This window comes from Condylura cristata, unplaced genomic scaffold (assembly GCF_000260355.1).
Source record: "Condylura cristata isolate star-nosed mole 26May11 unplaced genomic scaffold, ConCri1.0 scaffold00010, whole genome shotgun sequence".
Taxonomy (NCBI): Eukaryota; Metazoa; Chordata; class Mammalia; order Eulipotyphla; family Talpidae; genus Condylura; species Condylura cristata.
The window spans coordinates 44848002-44865554 of record NW_004567111.1 but is presented as its reverse complement, the minus strand read 5'-3'; positions in this window follow the sequence as shown (position 1 = coordinate 44865554).

Genomic DNA, 17553 nt, shown 5'->3' with positions numbered 1-17553 from the left:
AGTGTACTTCGTCGATCTGCCTGTTCTGCTCCCCACTCTGTCTCTGGTGAATCTTCTCACTGCCCCTGCACCTCTAGTCTGTACCCCAGTTCTGTATGCTTAAATAAATAAATGTTTTTTTTTAAAGTAAACAAAGATTAATACACAATAAAAGTTCTAAGAATACACACTAAACGCTATTGCTGATCCATAGAAATCCGAGGTGCCTTTCATTGCCGTTTCCTCTCCTTTCGGTGGGGAGCAAGAAGGCAGTAGAATAATTTGTTTCAATGCTAAAATATGGGGTCTGGCTTCCTTAGCATCTGTCAGACAGTTTCTCTTTGTACATCTAATAATTTGTACATCCGCAAGTCTTGAAAAAGACTGCAGAGAGCTAGCTTAATGGAAAGCTGTAAATGCTTCATGTAACCAAAATGACAGATTCTTATTTTCCTTTTCTCTGAAATTTCCCTACAAGCCTTATGCCCCCTTCCAGGTGAGAAAGCATTTGAACATTCAAGGGTGGAAGGGGGGAGAAAGATTGAGCCAGGCTACCTGGAGCAGGCAGTAGTGGATGAAATCGAAGATAATTAGATGCTTCGGAAATACCTACATGTCTTCTAAAAACCAAAGAAAACACGAATCTGTGCTGCAGCTGACAGATCACGTCCTGTTGCCTAGCACTGCTCTGAAGTGACTGGAGCTGCTAGGCAACCCATCCTCCCGGGCTTGGTGACCCAGCAAGCACTAAACAGAAGCTGCTTCTCTGCTCCCCGCTGCCCCTTACAATTTTCTCATCTGTAAGATTCACACCTGATAAATGCTTCCTCTGGACTTTTCTTCCATTTGGATAGGGTACAGGGACGTGCAGGATTGCTCGTGCACTAGAGAGCCTGGTCCCCAACCCAAAGAATGCCTCGGGACAAAAACCAGAATGATCCTCTAAAGATTAAGCTGTGTGAACACTGAAGCCTGAGCTCAGGAGTGTAGGGTGAGATTCTGAGCCATTGTGCCTAGAAATTATCAAATCACCATCTGCATCAAAGGCAGATGGTCCTACGACTGATTGGAATATTCTAGAGAAAGTCACCCAAATTATTTTCATCACCCCAAATTATTTGGGGGTTAGGGAAGGTAGTACTTCTTAGCTGGGAGCTTCCTCTAACTGCCCATAGGGTTTACAATTATTAACAAATATGCTCAGATTCTATGGAAGAGCCAAATGTAAATTTAAGTGATTAATAATAACTTACTCCCTCCCAAGCCTGCTCTTATTTACCCTACTAGGAAGCCAGGTAGAATTTTATGAAGGGCCTTCCCTGCTGGTGCAATGGGTTAGAGCCCAGCACTGCAAAGCTAGCCACAGCCACTTCAACTTCAGCATGAGTTGGATCCTCCAACCCCCCACCCCCACCCCAGGTGACCCACATGGCACAGCAGACCTGTCCTGACCTGCCCACTGCTCCCCTCAGCAGTGTACTTCGTCGATCTGCCTGTTCTGCTCCCCACTCTGTCTCTGGTGAATCCGCTCACCGCCCCTGCACCTCTGGCCCATACCCAAATTCTGTATGCAGAAATAAATAAGTCTTTAAATTGATGAGAGGGGAAGAGAAAGCAATCTTTACTCCTCCTTGCTTCACCCCTCCCCTCTTTACTGTTTAACATAAATAATAATACCACTGGGTTCCATACTAGCTCCTGCTCTCTAAGATGATAAAATATATTAACATACTCAAATTAATGTTGTTGACAATCTGCTACTTAAAAGTTATTTACTCTCAGATATACTGGAGCTTTCTGAATTAATAAAATGGAAGTTTTCATTTTGAGCAGGGCATTGTTATTACTCCCCTTCCACTTATTTGGTATTTACAACTTTTCATTATTTTTTTTGTTTAAGATTTATTTATTTATGCATACAGAACTGGGGTACAGGCCAGAGGTGTGGAGGGTGAGAGGATTCACCAGAGACCGAGTGGGGAGCAGAAAAGGCAGATTGACTGAAATACACTGCTGAGGGGAGCAGCAGGCGAGACAGGCGAAGTCTGCTGGGCCACGTGGGTCAGCCCCCAGCCGAGGATTGAACTTGAGCTGAAGTAGCTGCAGCTAGCTTGGCAGTGCTGTGCTTTAACCCATTGTGCCACCAGGGAGGGCCTGGGTAATTACAACTTTTCAAAGTACTTTTACATCTATTATCTCACTGTCCTATAAGCCCTATGCTTATCCCATGCATGTAAGTTAATTACAACACTTACCATTTTGGAAAGAGATTGAATAAAACTACAGAACATATTGGGAATAAATTTCTGTCTACAACTCAGGTGCAAGGAAATACCATTCTCTTTAGATCTGATTCATTTTGATTTGAGCCTCCTCCCCAGTGGATAGAAAGAAATTCCCTACTTTCAGTCACTACTGCCCTAGAATCCAGATGCTTAGTGAGTGCCTGGAAAATGGAGTGAAGACCATTACACTCCAAGCTTTGAGAGTTGCTGCTACTTTCTCTGATTCACCTCAGCCCCTGAAACACTTGTCTTCTATCCCACAGGGGAGTCTTGGAATCTTTGCCCAGTAATAAAGTTCAGAGACATGGGCCTCTGTCAGATATTTCTTCTGAGATCCATACACTCCCTCACCCCCTGATTTCTGAGATCCATACCACTCCCTCACCCCCTGATTTCTGTCCTTCCCAATTCTGAGGGAAACTTTTCTCCATTGCTACACCCAACTTCTTTCTTCCCTGCCCCTTACAAATCTTGAGGTTTATTCAAGGCTTAAATTTCAAAAAAAAATACAGAAGCAATTATTCGTTCTGGTTCTTCTAATAGTCCTACAAAATCCAAGGCAAAGGGGAATAATAAAGGGCTCAGCTGTCTGTTTGAAACCATAGACAGGGCAGGGGAGGGAGTGTGTAGGGAACAAAACATAAAACATGCATCAAATGTCTAAGAAATATAGTTAACCTTAAAAGGAAGGAAATTCTGACATACACTCAATGTGGATGAACTGTGAAGACATCATGGGAGAGAATTAAAATGGTCATAAAAAGACAAATACTGTATGATTCCACTAGTGTGAGCATCAACTCATAGAAATAGAAGGCAGAGTAAAGGCTGCCAGGAGCTGAAGGGAGGGGGCTTGGGAGTTTGCTTTAATGGGTTGTCTTCATAGAACTAGGACAGGATTTTCTTTTTATCCTACCATCAACTACCACTCCTCTACTATCCCTGCCACGAACACATCCCTATTAGGGTCACTTAAGGCCTATATCTTTAATTCTTGCTCAATTCTCTGTCTGATTTTACTTGTTATCTCAGCAGCATTCAAGCAGGCTGACCACGGCCTCCTTGAACACAGCCTCTTCTAGGCTCCCAGGGAACTGGGCTACCATACCTGGCCCTCTTCTGTGTCACACCACACCCATCCACTCTTTGCTGTCCCTCGCTTCTATGACAGAGAGAACTCGGACTTCTCGACCTGTAATCTCTCCCCAGATGAGACCATCTAATTTCACATTTGGATATACACTGTTCACGCTGTCTCCAGCTCAGAACTCTGTCATCAAATCCAGATATGTATATCCAACTGCCTATTAACTTCTTGATTTCGATGTCCAGTAGCGATCTCCTCCTTCTCCTCCCCATCTTCTTCCTCAAATGTGGGGATGGTTATCCATTTAATAAATAGCACCAAGGCCCTCCCTGGTGGTGCAATAGGTTAGGACACAGACAGCTGCAACTGCTTCAGTGTGAGTTCGATCCCTGGTCCAATCCTTATGGCGTGGCAAACCTCTCCTCACCAGCCCCCTGCTCCCCTCAGCAGTATACTTTGTTGATCTGCCTGTTGTGCTCCCCACTAGTGAAGCCTCTCACCACCACTGCATCTCTAGCTTGCACCCCAGTTGCATGAATAAATAAATCTTTAAAAAAAAAAAAAGATGATATCCACTCTGAAAAAAACAAAACAAAATAAACAACACCAATTTCTATCTAATTGATCAGTCCAAAAACAGAGGAGTCATTCTTTATTCATTACTTGTCACCATATATAATATCTAATTCATTAAAAGGTCGTTATGTCTACCTATAAAATAGATAACGAATCTGACCATTCTCCCTATCTCCATTGGCATAACTAATCCAGTCCCTGATTTCTCTCAGCTGGGTTTCTGCAACAGCCCTTTGCCTTCATGTGCCTCTAAGTCTAGCCTTCACCCAACAGTCACATCATCTTTAGAAATAACATCCTGTCACTCCTCAACTTAAACCTTCCAGTGGTTTCCCATTGTTATTATCCTAAAATTCAACCTCTATTCTACATCTAGGACCCGCATGATCTGCCTGATTTTTTCTGAAATTTTACCTCACCACCCCCCACCCCACCCTCCCATGCACTCACCTAGACTGCTCTCAGTGCCTGAACCTGCCAGGCTCCCCCTCCTCTAGGTTCTCTGCACTTTTTAGAGATTTATTTATTAATGCATTCATGAACTGGGGTGTAGGCCAGAGACGTAGTTGAGAGGATTCACCAGAGACAGAGTGGGGAGCAGAACAGGCAGATACACTGAATTACACTGTCGAGGGGAGCAGCAGGCAAGACAGGAGAGGTCTGCTGCACCATGTGGGTCACCTCCCTGGCCAGGGATCGAACTCCTGCTGCAGTGGCTGTGGGTAGCCTCACAGCCTCCCTAGGCCACCAGGGAGGGCCCAAGGGGGTAGCAATTTCAAGTGAATGATCACAGTGGGCAAATGCTCAGAGGTGAGGCGCTGCAGAGGGTTGGTTTTGGCAGAACCGATGGGGGAAGCCTGCACAGGAGTAAAAGGCCCAGCATCTCTCCTGCCAGCAGCTCAGGCCTCTTCTAGTTCTGCAGAGCCAGAGGAGCTGAGGATGCAAGTAGAGCTCAGTGTATGCAAAGAGGAAAAAGAGATGGGGAGCAAGTGCATCCTCTCCTTAGGACGTATGTGACTGGGGTCCCTTCCAGCCCTCTCCTGAGTGATTTTTCAGACTTAGGATCGAAGCCCTGTTATTCCTCCTGCCCCCTCCTCAGCAATCCCAGAAGCAGGCAAAACAAGAGCAGATTGAAAACTCCAGGCCACTAACTGTTTAAAGTCCCTTGAACCCTAAATGCTGACTCTGGTCTATTTTCTGCTAGACCAGAGCACAGGCAGCTGGACCCCAGGGTCAGACGGTCCTTGGCTGTGATCTGTGTGGTCTGGCCTGAAGCCAGACAGCAACAGGCCAATCTGGTCATGGGAGGAGCAGGGAGGGAAGGACATGGAGGGGACTGGGCTGCTCAGAGAGCCACTCAGAAACTCTGTACCAATTACAGGAAGCAATTGAAGGAAGAGATAGCAAAGTGCTATTTCCTTGGAGAGCCAGACATGTTCCAAAAAGGATGGGTCCTAGGTGGGCTGGTAGGCATGGGGCTCAGGGACTGGAGACAGGATGGGAAGGGGCGTAAGGGAACCCTGGCACCCTGGAGGGCCCCAACTTTGCCCTTTGGGGGTTGTAGTGCATGTACATGTAGTGCATGTAGTTCCCCAGAAAGACAATTAGACCTTTGACCAGGCTGCTATTTTTTGCTTTTTTTAAAGATTTATTTCTTTATGCACACAGAATTGGTGTACATTCCAGAGGTGTGGGGACGGTGAGAGGCTTCACCCTAGACAGAGTAGGGGAGCAGAACAGGCTGACTGACAAAGTACACTGCTGAGGGGAGCAGTGGGCAGATCAGAAGTCTGCCGCGCCATGTGGGTCTCCTCAGGGGCAGGTGGGGATCAAACTCATGCTAAAGTGGCTTTAGCTTCTTAGTGCTGGGCGCTAACCCCCTGCGCCACCAGGGAGGGCCCCTAGACTGGTGTTTTTTTTTTTTTTTAAAGATTTGTGATGACAACATAATTAGAAAGATACTTTATATCATAATCTAGTACATATAAACACATACACAACTGGCATACATTTCATGAAACAATACCTTCCAGAACACAAAGAGTAAAATATACAGAGGCTGTATACAGACAGTTTCAAAGTTTGGGTAATTCAACATCTCACAGAGTCAGCACTGGGCTGGGGGGGTAGAGGGGGGGCTTCTGTCTCTTCCCTAGTGATGCCTTCCCCAGAAGACTGGCTACTTCCTTGACAGTGGCAAAGTGCCTGCAGTAGCTTCTGGCAACACACTTCACGCAGCTGATTTCAGAGACATTAAAGAACCTATTCTTTCCTCATGTGTCTTTTTAAACTTCAGGAAACTTTTAACCGGAAGTCTCCCAGCCTACTACTCAAAGCGTGGCCCTCAGACTGACAGCATGTGGATCTACCTCCCCTGGAGGATGGTTAGGGATAGACATTCAGACCCCACCCTAGGCTGCACAATCAGCACAATCCTGGGTGAATCGTATCGTGGGCCCCTCCTCAGCTGATCCCCCTTTACTGTTTGAAATTGTATCACACTTCAAGATGAAACCAATTACAGGCAGATACAATAGAATCACCATTCTTGATTTACACTAATCAAACTTCACCCGCAGTGGTCTGAGAAGTCCCAGTTTTTCTTGAAACTGGATAGCTGACCAACATTAGATTCTTTCAGTAAGAAAGAAGAGGTGGGGAAAGGTTTTTGGTAGGTATGCAGCTAACAACATGGCCAAGGAAAGCAGACAGAAAAGCAGGTAAGGGCAAAATAGTGTGATAAGTTCTATGATGGAGAAATTAAGTGTACTTGTAGAGCCTAGAGAAAGAAGTTTTAGGATATGGAAAAAAAAAATTATAGAAGAGGTGAGAGACTTGAGGAAGGATTTCAAGGATTAACAGCAGCTTTCCCCTGAATACTGGAGTAAAAGATATTCCAAGCAGAAGGAATAGCATGTGCAAAGACAAAATGTGTTTGAAGAATATTTCTCTTTTGCAGCTCTGTGAATTCCCCCTGACAGTATGGTGCCATCATTAACAGTTGGAACTATGGCTATAGCATAGGATGTGTGGAGAGAGGAGGCCCCAGATTTGTCTGCATAGAGCTGGGAGTTATGCTTCGGAACATTCCTTAGAAGAGCAAGGCTTTCCTCTTACCTAGGAATGTTCTTACCCAGGAATGTTCAATCTCACCCAGATCCAGCCCCTTAAACCCTCATGGGTGTTGTCCTCAGAGAAACAACAGCAAGGGGAGGACACAAAAACACCTCCATCTACTGGCCAAGTCTGAGGTTGACTATTTAGATGCTGCTGAACCAGGATGGAAAGTAGAAAACACTGTCCATCAAAGCCAACACTCTTGAGTCTCATCTTCCCCGCAGTCCCCCAGGAAACAGTTGGAAGATTCTTAAGACCCTTACTATGTAGTTACTTAGCCCCTTTTCAAAAATGATTTTAAGTTTGGTGGGAAGGTAAGAGTGGGGTCTTTTACATCCTTTCATAATATCCTGGGTGTTTAAACTAAGTCTCCCATTACTGCTCTAGAAATTGACTGTACAAAAATAGTTCGCCTGTCCCAAAGCTGATTCAGTATTTACAAAATTATGTAGCTCTGCTGCCTTGTAGAATGGACCAGAGATTCTCAGGCTCCATTGCCAAGGAACATGATACTCTACCACACCAGATCAAATATCAGTTGTCTCTTCCTGATTCACAGAAAAAGTATTTAGTTTATTCCCAAAAATTATTTTCTTAAACACTCCTCATGAGTTATTATGTATCTGTGCTATTCTGTACAGAATATACATTCTGTATTTTTTATTTAATATTTCAAATATTCATAATAACCTGCAAGTAGCCTCCTGATCTCCAGATGCTGCCTCAACAGAACACATCTGGGATTTGCACATAACAATCAGCCAACTGAAACATATTCCCCAAGAGAGTTATCTAGAATCCATCTATTTGTAATAGGTAGGTACATAACAATGTGTATGAAAATGTATGAAACTATAAACATAGTTATATTTCATACTAGCATAATTGTATTGTCTAATGTTACAGGTCCTGAAATTTTTCTTCCAACAAATATAGCAAGTAAATTCCCATTCTCTTTATAGGGTGTGTTATAGGTTGGATATGGGGAATTAATATGGCGTAAGACATCAGTGATAATGCCAGTCACATCACCTCATTCAGTCTTATAACAACATAGGCAGAAGATATTAGTTTCCTCTTTTTTCTTATAAGGAAACATTTCAGGAAGGGTTTCATTCTCAAGATTAGTGCTGAATCAGGGTTTGAGGCAGTCTTTGATTATTCACTGCCTGTTAATATCAAGTAGGAAGTGTTCTGCTTATACAAGCTCAATCTCATCATTAAAATATCTAAGCAACCTTTGCTGATTGAGCTAACATTGCAATTTGAAAGACATGGTGATGGATAATGGGATTTAATGAAAAACTGGCTCTCACAAGCCTGGAGCAGTCTACAGTCTGAGGCAGGAAGACAGAAGGTCATAGGACTATGATAAATGCTGTTCAGAAACACAAGATGTTCATCCAGTCAGAGATGTCCTCCGACATTCTTGCCCTGGTGAGATCCCTGCTTTTCCAAAACCCAGGGCTGTCTACCCAAAGTGACCAGCCAGAAACCCCTCTGTCACTGACTCCTCTGGTCCATGTCACTGTGCATAATCCCCTTATCCTACTCTACTAACATCTGCATTACATGTCAATATATCAAAATATCAAAAGAAATGAGAGTTATCTAGTTTGGTTTTTGTTTTTAGCTAACTATAATTCTCATCAGTATAATCACAAAATCACTCTTATGCAAATTTTATGTTCCTTAGAAATGTGACAAATGCGCTCTGGTTTAGAACTAAAGTAAATATTGAAAGAAGATCCCATTGGTTTCAGAAATTCAGGTTGAACAATAATCTTAAATTTAAATAAGATTAAATTCTGTTGGAATAATTAAATTACTGTTAGCTACTGCCCTAAGACAACAGAAATTTATCCCCTCATATTTCTGGAGGCCAAAAAACTAAAATCTGCATCACTGAATCAAAATGAATGTTAAGTCAGCAGGGCCACCTTCCCTCCCAAAGACTCTAGGGAAGAATCCTTTGCTGATTCTTCTCAGCTTCTGGTAGCTTCAACTGTTCCTTATTATATGACCACCATTACTTTAAAACATAGCTACATTGCTTTCTTCAATGCTGTGTACCTTCTAGTACTTTTTATTCTCATATGTAAAATCTCCCTCTACCTCTTACTTAAAGGGACACCTGTGATTACACTTACAGACAATCTTGATAATTCAAGATAACCTCCCCATTTCAATAACTTTAACTTGATCATATTAAAGAAATGCTTTTTCTGTATAAGGTGATATTCAGTAAATCTGGGGATTTATATTTGGACATATCTTTGAGGGCCATTATATAACTTATTTCATGAGCTCAGTATTCCCAGTACCAAAAATACTCAAGAATATCAAAAGAAAATAATATCAATCAAGAATATAGACACAGGCCCTCCCTGGTGGCGCAGCAGGTTAAAGCACAGCACTGAGAATCTAAAGCCGCTTCCGCATAAGTTCGATTCCCGCCTGCCCCGGAGGAGACCACATGGTGTGGCAGACCTCTCCTGACCCGCCCGCTGCTCCCCTCAGCAGTGTACTTCATCAGGGACCCGCCCGCTCCTCCCCTCAGCAGTGTACTTTGTAGATCTGCCTGTTCTGCTCCCCAGTCTGTCTCTGGTGAAGCCTCTCGCCGCTCCTGAGCCTCTGGCCTGTACCCCAGTTCTGTATGCACAAATAAATAAATCTTTAAAAAAAAAAAAAGAATATAGACACAAAGATCCTTTAAAATTATATTAACAAACCTAATTCTGCAAGATATATAATAAGGATAAACATTAAAATCAAGTAAATTTTACTTCAGGAATCCTACTTTGGGTTAATATCTGAAAATCAATTAATTAATTGATAAATTATTATTAATTATTAAAAGCAACGTAGGAAAACCATATTATCACTCAATAGATGCAGAAAATGTATTTTAAAAAATTAATTATACATTCATTATAGTAACAATCAGTAAGCTAAAAATAGAAAGAAATTTCCTCAATCTGAGAGAATTTATGAAATAATTGAATAATTTTGAAGGCTGGATGCTTTCTACTTAAGATGGGTATTATGACACTTCTATTCAACAACTTACTGAATGCCTTCATCAATACAGTAATGGAAATGCTGGAATAGTATTTGGAAGGAATTAAATAAACCACCTATATTTTCAAATAACCAAATAATGTATAAATAAATCCCTGGTGGTGTAACAGGTTGAAGCACAAAACTACAAAGCTGGCTGCAGCCACTTCAGCATGAGTTTGGTCCCCAGGGGGTGACCCAGGGGAGTGACTCCCCTCAGCAGTGTACTTTGTCTGTGTGCCTGTTCTTCTCACCACTCTGCCTCTGGTGAATCCTCTCAGTCCCTGCACTTCTGGCCTGTTCCCCAGTTCTATATGCGTAAATAAGTAAATATATATATTAAAGAATTAAATCCTTAAGATCCTACAAAACTGCTTATAAAATTTATAAGCAAATTTAGTAAAATCATAGAAATCAGAAATCAAGATCAAAATACAAAAATCAACTGCATCTCCACATACAGCAAACATTAGGGAAATGAATTCTTTTTTTCTTTTTTTTAAGATTTATTTGTTTATACATACAGAACTGGGGTACAGGCCAGAGGCACAGGTGTGGTGAGAGGATTCACCAGAGACAGAGTGGGGAGCAGAACAAGCCAACCCACAAAGTACACTGCTGAGGGGAGCAGCAGGCGGGTCAGGAGAGGTCTGCCTCACCACATAGGTCACCTCCGGGACAGGCGGGGATTGAACTCATGCTGCAGTGGCTCTAGCTTCTTAGTGCTGTGCTTTAACCCGTTGTGCCACCAGGGAGGGCCCGGGAAATGAATTCTTTTAAAAACTCTATAACATAATCAAAAAATAAAATACTTAGGAGTAAATTTCATCAAATATATACAACATCTTTATATTAAAGCTATAAAGCATTACTGAGAGGAATTAAAGAAGAACCAAGTTGGCAAGTATATGTGTGTGTACTGGAAGAATCTCTCTTGTTAACATTGGGTTCTCTCAAATTGAACTATACACTCACGCATTTGGACAGCAGTCCAAAAATCCCAGCAGATTTTTTTTTATAGAAAATTACAAGCTATATCTAAAACTTATTTAGGACTACACAAGACCAAGAATAACCAAAATGTTTTTTTATATATATATAAAATAGTTTATTTTTACATCATTTTGTGCATTTTTTCATCTCAGTTATAATCTCTGTGGGTTTCCCATCACCAAATCACCCTGCCAAGATGTTTTTAAATAACAGAAGACTTTAATAATCTCTTCTCAAAATTACTATAACATTATATTAATCCAATGATAAGCAAAATAAGTCTGGAGAAAAATAAATACCAGCTGTTTTCACCCTTTTATGGACTATAAAGAAACAAAGCAAAGGAACAAACAAAATAAAAACAAATCAAACCCTTGAAATCTGACTGTAGCTATGCAGCTACTATAAGACAGAGATAGGGAAAGAGGAGTTAAACAGGTGGGACCCAATGAACGATAGCAGGGAGTTATTGGGCTTTGATGGTGCACTTTGAATGGAAACATATATTTGAAAAGGTGTGAGCCTTTACCCCTAAAACACATGTGGTGTTGTAAAGCAATGCTACCTCAATAAAAAAAAAAAAATCCTTATCTGTCTTAGTCAAGACAGATGTTGGCCTTAACTACAAGCATCTGATACCATGGAAGAGAATAGAGAGTACAGAAACATACTCCATTATATGACCAGCTGATTTGTTTGGTTTTTTGTTAACATTTAACAAAAATGTTAAGGCAATTCAAAAGGGAAAGAACAGTAGTTTTAACAAACAGTGCTGGAGCCAGTGACTATCAGTAAGGGGGGAAAAGAACCTTGGATCTTATCACAACTTTCATAAAAATTAACTTAAGCTGGACCAAATATAAAGGCCAAAGTAGGAGAAAATTTATTATCTACAGATAAGCAAAGATTACTTATAAGCAAACATAAAACGAATAAATACATGAAACAAAAATTTGATACATTGGAACTTGTCCCAAAAAAATTAGATTTTTAATACCATCAAGGAAATGAAAATACAAATGTAAAATGGGAGTGAGCTTTTGCAAAACATTGAACAACTTAAAGTCAGAATAGCTCAAAAACTCTACAGCATGACCAAAAATAGGAAAGCAATTCAATTTAAAAATTGACAAGATTGGATGTGTCATAAGGAAAATACGTTAGTGCCCAATGAGTACATGGAGATATTAAGCTTTTAGGTTATTAGAGAAATAGGGGGGGGGGAATATAATGAGGTATCTCCATCCAAAAATTAAATAACAAAAATTAAAAGGAAAGAAAACATTGAGTAATGGTGAGGAGTTAAAGCATCAATGAGTCACAGGCATTGGTGGTGGAAAGGCAAATTGGTATAGCTGCTTAGGAAGAGCGTTGGTAGTTTTTGTCAGCAATCAAAAAAGATAGACTCAGGCCATTCCAAGCAACATGGATGGAGCGAGGAGGGCTTATGCTCAGTGACAGGAGTCAAGAGGAAAAAGAAAAATAGCAGATGGTTTCACTTATAGTAAGGATATAGGGGAGCCAAATAAGGGATCAACGTTTAGGCTTCCGCGATCACAGGCCAGGGAGGAGCAGACCTCAGCCTTTCTTGCCTGTTGCTCCCCTCAGCAGTGTACTTCATCAGGCTGCCTGTTCTGCTCCCCACTATGCCTCTGGTGAAGCCTCTCACCACCCCTACACTTCTGACCTGTACCCCAGTCTGTATTCATAAATAAAACTTTTAAAAAATGAAGAAGAACACAAGGGACTGTGGTAACGGTTCACCAGTAAAATTGGTGGTGGGAATTTTACGGAGACTACACCTAAAAGAAGAAAGCTTACATACATACATACATTGTACAAAGATGAACAACGATATAAAAAAATATAAATTTAAAAATAAATTTATTCATTAAAAAACTACCATATGGGGCTCTCCCTGGGGGCGCCACATGTTAAAGCACAGCATTAAGAAGCTCTCTGAAGCCACTGCAGCACGAGTTCAATCCTCCACCAGGGAGCTGACCCACGTGGCAAGGCAGACCTCTTCTGACCCACCTGCTGCTCCCCTCAGCAGTGTAGTTTGTCAGTCAGCCTGTTCTGCTCCCGGCTCTGTCTCTGGTGAATCCTGTCACCGACCCTGCACCTTTGGCCTGTTCCCCAGTTCTGTAAGCATGAATAAATAAATCTTAAAAAAAAAAAAACTACCATATGACCTAACAATTCCATTCTTAGATGTCTACCCAAGAGAAATTAAAGCGTATGTGTACACAGTATATACCAATGGCAGTTAACAACATTATTAATTATAACCCAAAACTGGAAACATCCCAATATTCATCAGCTGGTAAGTAGATTTCTACTCTGTAATAAAAAGTAACTACTAATAGACAAACAGAATAAAGAGATCTCAAAAACACCATGCGAGAAGAAATAAAACTGACAGAAATGATTATAGCTTATGATTCCATTTTTATTCTAGAAAAGAAAAAAATTGTAATCAGTGGTTGCCTGATGCTGGGGTTGGGGCTTGAAGATAAACTGCAGAGAACAAAGAAAGTTAGGGTTCGGGGTGGCTCATGGTTAAAAATGTTCTACATCTTGACTGCAGTGGTGATAACATGAACGTACACTTGCCAAAACTCCTCACACCATATACTTAAAATGAATGAATGTTACCTTATATAAACTGAACTAAACTCTTTCGAAATAAATAAATCTATGGATACAAAGATGAACCTAGTTTACTAGTAACAGTGGTTGCCATTTATTGAATGTTTATTCTGTGATGGGTCTTCTACATACATTATCTGTAAATTTACAAGGTAGTTGTTTAAACAACTTTTAAAAGTTTCTAAGTTTATAAACTTACAAGTTTGTAAAGTTTATACATCCGTAAACAGATAAACTTTGCAAGGTAGGTGTTAAACCTACTGTCTAAATTTGCTCAGGCTGCTATATCCACATGATGTACACAACAAACATTTATTTTTCACAGTTCTGGAGTCCAGGACAGACAAGACCAGGGTACAGGCAAATTCTGTGTCACGTGAGAGCTTCCTGGCTCACCCAAGACCACCTCATTATTGAATCCTCACATGGCACAGAAAGCACGCTCTAGGCTCTTCCTGTTCTTATAAGGACACTGACCTTCAAGGCCAAATTACTCCTGAAGGCCTGGCTTAGTCCACTCAGGACGCTAAGACAGAAACCGCAGATGAGGTGGCTTTAGACTGCAGAAATTTATTGCTCATAGTGCACAGGCTGGCAAGCCCAAGCAGATTTGGTACCTGGTACAGATCAACTCCCAGTTTCATCCATATCTTCTCACTGTGCCCTCAAATACATGGTAAGAGGTATAACAGGGTGGTGCCCAGAAAAAGGGAGGTCCCAGGTTCCCTGCCCCACCCAAAGGAGGGTGAAGCTGGGCAGGGAGAAGCAGCAGCTGGGAAGGAGACTGCAGAAGGAAGGAAGCAGGATGGAGAGCCAGAGGAAACCTAGAGGAAGCATGTGGAACAGAGACACACAAGAAGAAACGGCGCTTGCCTTTTGGTTCTGGACACTGAAACAGTTGTGGATGAGAGACCCATGGGGAGGCTAACAACAGCAGCTTTTATCTTGATTTTGATTTTGTTCTTTTCTTCCCAGAGTTGTCTGGCTGTTTCTGAGCCCTTTCTATAGGTCCCCACTGGAGGGTGCTTTAGACTTGGGTCAGGCTTTCAGGCCTTCCTTTGGGCCAATCCCATTTGGCTGGACTTTTACTCACAAAGAGATGGGTAACTTTAGGTGCTTGATTTGGAAACTATATTCTTTGTCTTTTCTGTATTGTACACTCATTGTATTAAAGTTCCTTTCCATTAAAGACCTATATGTTTTGTCTTGATGCAGCAGATGGCAAAACCTATTTAGAGCAGGCAGGTTTGGGATTTTGGGGTGCCCTTCTTCCTGCCCTGTAACAGAAGGGGCAAGGGAGTTGTAATCTCCAGTATGAGGATATTGATCTCATTTGTAAGGGCTGTGCTCTTATGACTTAATCTCTTCCTAACTGACTTGTTTCCAAATGTCATCACTTAGGGGATTAAGATTTCAACACAAGAATTTAAGGGTGGACACAAGCATTCAGTCCATAGCAGGCCCCAACACTTCATATCATCACATGAGAGATGGGGATTTCAACCTCTGGAAACAAACATTAAATCCGTAGCACTTTCCAGATGAAAAAATAAACAGAGCCAGTGTTCCAATGCTGATTAATCTCTGACTCAAAAGCCCCTGTTCCACCCCCCGACCATGACCTACCCTGACTTGGGGAAGCCAGAAGTAGCAACAGGGCAGAGTCCTGTAGCCCTACCCTAGTTTAGTCCTAATGTGAAGGGTCAGCACCTACCAGGCCAGCTCAGGAGACTCATAGTCATCATGCCTGAGGCCCCAAAAGGTGTTACTTTTCTTATGAAGAGTACTCAGGAACCATAGTGCAGGTATAATCCTCCATTTGCTATTAGTTCTGCAAACTGTGTATCATCTGTCAGGGAGAAGGTAAGAACAAGAAAATTATAATACCAGCATTGTGAAATGTCCCTGAATTCTTACAAGGAGATAGACTACGGCGTTGACCAGGAGCCAGGATTAGATCTTCAGCCCTGAATACAGAAAGGTTTCCTGGGAACTAGCTCACTGCAGCTATGAATCTCTTCCTAGTGATATTTTCTGTCCATGGCAGAGGAGATTCAAGTTCTAGAATTAAAGCTAAGAATGGAATCTCCATAATCAAGCAACCACTTACTGAGCATTTGCGGTGTGGCTCATTCTTCAATCCCAATGTCACATTGATTCATCAAAAGCAACCTGCGAGGCTCTCTGTATGAACTAAAGCTCAAAAGGGTGTTTCCACGTGGCTCTTAGGAGAAATATACCCCAGCCCCAGCCTTAAGGAGTGTCATCAGGATAGGTTTAAGACAATCCTGCTCTTTCCCTTCAGCTCTCCAGTGTGTGACTTGGGTGGGGGCAATCTGGTCGATGACATAAGAGCGGAAGTTGGCCAAAGGGCTTTTGGAAACAGTTCTCCTAGTTGAAACAATCAAAACTCCCCCCAGACATGCCACCACATGTCTAGATCCACAGCAGTCACTGCAGGTCCAGGAGGGGAGACTAACCCGTAAACTGAAGATGGTGAAAACAGTATAGACGGGTGAAAAGAAAGTACCATGAATTTTGAAGATACCATTGAGTTTCTTAACCACCAGCCCTAGAACTAGCCATGTTGTTTAATAGCACTGATTCAAGATTTTCTTTTACTTTCAGCCAAAAAGTTCTGTCCCTTATTTCTGCACTTGAAAAGCACCTAATTAAATTATACTTTGATCAGGCTGATAATTGTTGTTTTGTTGAGCCCCCTGGGTGGCACAAGGATTTTACACTCATGGTTTGTGGTATAATTGGCATGATTTGTACTTTTCCTGGTATTTCTAACATTCGGGGATTTGCAGAACTGCTAGGAAAATGGAATTAAACCTTGGGGACATCAGCCAGTCTTTGCTGGGGGTTTCTGTTCTTTACTCACTTCAAGTCCCACAGTTCTCTCTGCACATTTTCAAGCTCACATTCCCTAAACCCCACAATCTATTGTCCTATTGACTTCAACAGTTGTAACGAATCCTTAGGTATTAATGGATTGGTAATATGTTTAATATGTGAAGTTGCCCAAAGATTTTGTTTTCAAAGGAGTGTCCAAAATTAGGGAGGAAATAGTTGAGCCCAAAAGAATCAAGTTCTTTACATTTAGGAACCCCGCTGGCTCTCTACAATGCCAGAGGAAAACTTCCACATAGATCACACTCCCACTGCCTTGTTCTCATTTACCATCTCTAAAGGCCTCTACATAACCCCATTTTGTTTGCCCAACTTCAAATATTTTTATTTCTCTTAACAGCCCTGGCCATGACAGCAGCATCTTTTTAAATCTTGAATTATACTGCAACTTAACATTTTTATTGCCACCTTTCTTCCCCCTCCCCCCAAACCCCCCACTGTCTCCCACTTGCCACAGCCTTTGAGTCACTTCCTAGTAACAGCGCCTAGACTTCCTTAGACCCCTAGGGGAAGCATAGACTGTAGGATACCATGTCACAAGGGACTGTAACTACAGACTGAATCTAGTCAACATGGTTCTTTAGGCTGAGGAGAATAAAACCTCAGCTGGTACAGTTTGCCTCACCTTGACTTTGTTCCTTTGTTGTAGTCCCAAAGGCAACATATTTCCTGTTTAGCTATATGTCGCTGGTGTAATTTTTCAGTTATCTTTGCTTTCAGTTGAAGAGGCTGAGCCAATCGCAGACAGTCCCTAGATGTATCCCTGTCCTAGTCACTCTGTCTCATCACTCTAGTTCCTTTATACGGCTGGGAGACTTTCCTCCCACCCCTCCTTAGCAGACAAGAAATCTTATTTAAAAGGTCAGTATTGCCGATTGCAATGACACA